Source organism: Octodon degus, unplaced genomic scaffold (genome assembly GCF_000260255.1).
Source record: "Octodon degus isolate 3935 unplaced genomic scaffold, OctDeg1.0 scaffold00018, whole genome shotgun sequence".
NCBI classification, from domain to species: domain Eukaryota; kingdom Metazoa; phylum Chordata; class Mammalia; order Rodentia; family Octodontidae; genus Octodon; species Octodon degus.
Window position 1 is genome coordinate 10,228,371 of NW_004524594.1, and position 5,241 is coordinate 10,233,611.

The following is a 5,241-nucleotide window of genomic DNA, read 5'->3' on the forward strand; positions in this document are numbered from 1 at the left end:
TTTCTTTCTTGGTCACAATAAATAGGGGCGTAATAAAATTATCCATATTTAATATAAATACATGTTCCTCTATCTAATTGCAATTAATGGTATAATGTGATATCTCAGGGCAGAATTTTGGAACTGATATCTGTTCATGAATCTGGACTTAATATTCTTTTATTTGTTTTGTTTTGTTTTTGCCTTTACGAGACAGGGTCTCTCTAAGTAGTTCAAGCTGGTCATAAACTCACTTTGTAGCCCAGGCAGGTCTTGAACTCACAATAATACTCTTTCCTCTGCATCCTAAGTGCTGGGATTAGACATGTGAGCCACCACACCTGGAATATTCTAAATAAAGTGAAACACTGTAATCCATATTCAAGCTGCATAGTGAACAAGGAGTAGGAAATCTGTACGAAACTTCATAAATTCAACAGAACCTTATAATATGCTTAAATATCCATAAATATATACAAGTACCTATGAAAGATTTCTTGTTAAGTCCATTCTCTCTACTCCATATTTTTAGTATCTGATAACTATATTTTCTTATTGATAAATTTGACTCATTTTTAATCTCTAAAATTTTTAATGATGATGTTATCATATTATTTTTTGAGAGCTCATGAATGTAATGTGGTTACCAGTTACTGGCAGCATAGAAAAATAGAGAACTATGGCTCAATGAGCATCAATTTTCAGATACGATAGGTTGACAAATTCTAGATACATTTTATTTATCATAGTGCCTGTGGCAGATGTCCAACACTGTGCAAAATATGGAACAAGGCTGACCTTATATTATGTGTTTTTAACATGAAAAGTATCACAAGAAATATTTGTGAGATGCTAAACATTTCCTTTTTTATTACTTTTATTGAGAAACAAATAGCAATGAGACAGTTTCAAAACTGATTAATAGGATATTTTCAATAATTAATACACTGTATATTGTTGTCTTTGTAGTGGTTATTCATAGTGCAAGATGCAGAAATGATAACCTGTCCAAACACTATTAGTACAAATCTTCCTTCTCATTGAATTACAAGAAAGTATCTATCCTGACTATTTTTTATATACAGATACAAAATGATCCTTCATTTATATCCCCCATTTTTTGTTAAGTTTTGTGAGAGATGGCTATTCCATTGTCATTTAAATATTGTACATGCATGAATTCAGCAAAATAATCCAATATACTCCAGGAGTCCATAATAGTAGTGGATTACCCGTAGGACAGGCAATGTCAGAAGTTGTTGATTTGATCCCTTTACAGCTCAGCATATTAATGTGGCTTTACTTTTCATACCATGTTATTACACTTTTCTGCTAGATGGTTAAGACCAAAATAAAGCAAGACCTATAGACATTTCAATCGGTTTGATTGTAACAACTATCATGAGTGCTTTTTATATATGTTCAAACATATCCACCTGTAAAATTTAGAGCCATCCAGTGTCTATATATCAGTGATTCTTCCATAAACCTGTGTCAAAAGATCAACTAAAGATAAGAGAAAGATCAGTCAAAGAATGACCAAGGTACATAGCACAAATAATTGTGTGAGTGTGTGTGTGTGTATGTGTATACTTAGATTCCTTTCATTAAAAATGTAGAACAATGCCAACATATTTAATCAAGAACATCTTATTCATTTTTAAATTTTGGGTCAGTGATACTTTTTTATATATGCATGTGTATTTGTATTTTTAAATGTAGATAGACACACAGACAGATACAGATATCGATACAGATACAGATAGAGTGGTTCAGTAGAATTTGTCAGAGGTGATCTTACAAGAATTTAATTAAATTGTTAGAATTCCCTAGAATATGTTAATATAATAAAGTGAGATATTAAATACATTAAACACTATAAGATTACATTTGTATTGTTCCAGAATTTCAGCCCTGCTTCTTTTTTCCCTGTATATTTTGTTCTTAATGTAAACACAGACAAAAATATTAAGTGTGGAAAGAATATACTATAATTTAGCATAACAAGTTCTATGACTAAAAAAAAAAATCCATGATGATTAAACATTAGTTCCTCTGGGAACACCGTGATGATATGCAGGCTGTGGTTTCTTTGTAAGTGTGACACAAAATTCCACCCAAGAGGACAGTGACATTAGAAAATTGAGCTCTCTGGAGTGTGGAGACTTAGGGTATATATCTGTGACCACTCTTCATAGCATTCTGCTTACATCAGACTAGGTTCTAAATCAGGACTCTCTAAAAGAACAGCAAAAAAAAAAATTATGTCATAAAAGCCTACACTAATTATGCCAAGGGGTCAGTGTTTAATTTGGACAAGAACAATCATGAGACTTGAGAGTGACACGTCCTCATAAAAATATTCTGTCTCGTAACCATTTCAACCATAGTAGAAAAACACCAGTTGCTGAAACTTAAATGAATGTATTATGTACCAGATAAGTACAAGTACTGAAAAGTTGATCATAATATTCAAATTGATGTTATAGTTATAGTAACTCATAGCTTCTAGTCTGTGAAACCTACATGTCCTGTGGCACAGATGAAGGAACCGGATGACATTAAAGTCAAAGGCATGAAACACAGTGATGGTCATAGAGGTCAAAGGTATCAAAAAGTAGTAAAGAATACAGCCAGGTGTAGAGCAGTCCATGGGGCATAGAAAATGTGGCATTTAGGAAAATAACTGTATTGGTAGTAATCGAGTTGGTTCTTTCCTTGCCACAATATAGGCTGGTTCACTTATTAAATAGACAGACATATTTATTTGAATATCAGAGTAGTTAATTAAAAAATAGAGGTGACAGTGCAGAACTAACTTTTGTGGAAGTATTCAGTTGTTTTTCTTTTTTTTTCTATTTTTTAAATTTTAAACTATGGAAAATGAAAAGAAAAGCAAATCACGAAGCCATTAAAATAATACAACATTTTATTAAAGTAATAAGAATTTGCAGTGGTTTTTGTATTGCACAATGCTGTCTTCAAATTATTCTTTAGATATAAACCTGCAAACTTGGTGAAAAAACATTATTAAAAAAATAAAAAGCAAGAGCCCCGCGCAGCGCGCACTGATGCAGCTGCCAAGACCAGGCCTGGCGGTGTGTGCGCGATCCCAGCTGAAGAGGCTGAAAACAAGAGTGTCACTCTGAGTACGAGCTGCTTAGTGAGAGTCTGTACCAAATACATAAAAAAATTAAAAAGGACTAGAAATTATTTGTTTAAAAAATAAAATTTAAGCATGGACTGTTCTTTTCAACAGAGCAGCAGAAACCAGAAGCAAAATTATCCAAGCTATCCTGTGTAAATGTCTCTTTTCTCCTCTTTCTTTTGTCCAAATGTATAATCCTGGGTGTGCTGTAGAAAAATTTCTAAAACTAAGATGCAAACTTCATGTATCAAGCTTTCTGCACTATATAGAAAGCTGCTTTCAGTTGAGGTACCAGAATTTTACAAGGTGTACTAAAGCAGATGCTAAGCAGCTAAAATTAGTCATACATGCTTATTTGGTCTCTTTAAATCGCTTTCTCAGGATCATCCTTGTATACTATGTATGAGTGCATTGACACAGATAAGTATGTATGAAACAGTTCATAATATACATTTGAACATTTTCGTATATGTGTACATTCAATAAATCATTTATTAAATGTGTAATTCTTCCTAAATCTTTTATATAGCCATAAAGATAAGACATCTGACTTCATAGATTTTCATGCCAATATAGTGACAGACATATATTAAAAATATTAATGCATACAGTAAATGATTCTGATAAAGACTTATATAACAATCCATGGAAGTCCTGGGAATGGTGGGCTCAATATATATACTAAAGGATATTTGATATGTATGAAGAAAGGAATGTTTCATAAATGTTAAGGCATATAACTGAACACAAAGGGAATAAAATAACAAATTATAATCTAAAATACAATTTGAAGTTGATAAAGCACAGAGATGGAGCGATATGGTTGCTTATTAGTAGACACATGCAGGTATATATGATTTATACATGTGCATTTTTTTTCTTAAATTAATTTAGGATAGGGTGTATGGAATGCACCCTATAGGGTGTACAGGGTCTCACTGCGTGGATCGGGCTCGTAGTGATTCTCCTGTTTCAGCCTCCCAAGCGCTGGGATTGCAGGTGTGCTCCACTACAACCAGTCTCAATTGCTCTCTCAAAACGCCCTGGGGGCGTGGCTGGCACAGCACCCTGGAGATCAAGCCCCAGTCACTATGCTATGCCTAAGCAGGTGTGATAGTCCACTGAGCTATCTGGCCAGCCATGAATATGTGTATTCTTGTTGCTCTCTTTTCTTCACATTTTTTTTTTTTGTTTCTCTAAATTTTTCCAGTGCTAGCAAGATAACAATTCTCAATTTCAAGAATACACAAAAGAAATCTATCACTTCTTCAATGAGGAACAGCAATGTATTTATTATGTTTAAGGTGAAAGATTTGCTACCTCCCATTTTCACTGTTGTTGCACAAGATTTTGTGCCTCTTTGAGGGGAAGTATTTGTCTTTTGATCTGGAAAATATAAACAGTTTCTATAAAATGGAGACTCTTCATGATCAATTTATTTACTTATTTATTTGGTTAGATAATTCCTAACCATAGTTATGTTTAACTAAGTCTGAGGAGTGAGCTATTGCATCCTCCAACTCCAAATGTAAATGAAACAAAAAGAAGGAAAGATAATAAAATTATGATTCAGTGGTTTCAGCTCTATTCAGAGAATTGTTTTGTCATTTCCTTCCTAAATACTTTAGAGGCAGTGTATGTCTCCAGTGATAAACAAGGTTGTGTATCATGGCCAAACGAGTGGACAGCAAAGATGTAAATAAAACACACAAGTGGTATGATTTTAGGACTCCAAGGCAATCAAAACCTTCTAGCAGGACTCAAGAGTCTCTGGGGGCTGAGACAAAGAATTTCTCTGTGTGCATATGTATTTAGCTTTCAAACAAAGAGGAAGAGAATACTGAGGAAGTGAAGGAAATTAAGCAAGGCCTTGTGAATCAGTACCGAGACTTCCCCCAAGGAGTAAATTATGCTAATTAGGAGGACTATTTTATCTCCAGGGAGGTGCCTGCAGCAACAGTTTCTACCTAGCTAATTGGAGTTCCATCCAAGCATCCTCAGCTGTGGTCTTATCGCCTCCTTTGAGGCATCAGTATCTTTGGCCACTGCCTGCTTCAGCCTGGACCAGTGGCTCCTAGAGATTCTCCTGCTATGAATGCAGTATTCATCCCCAG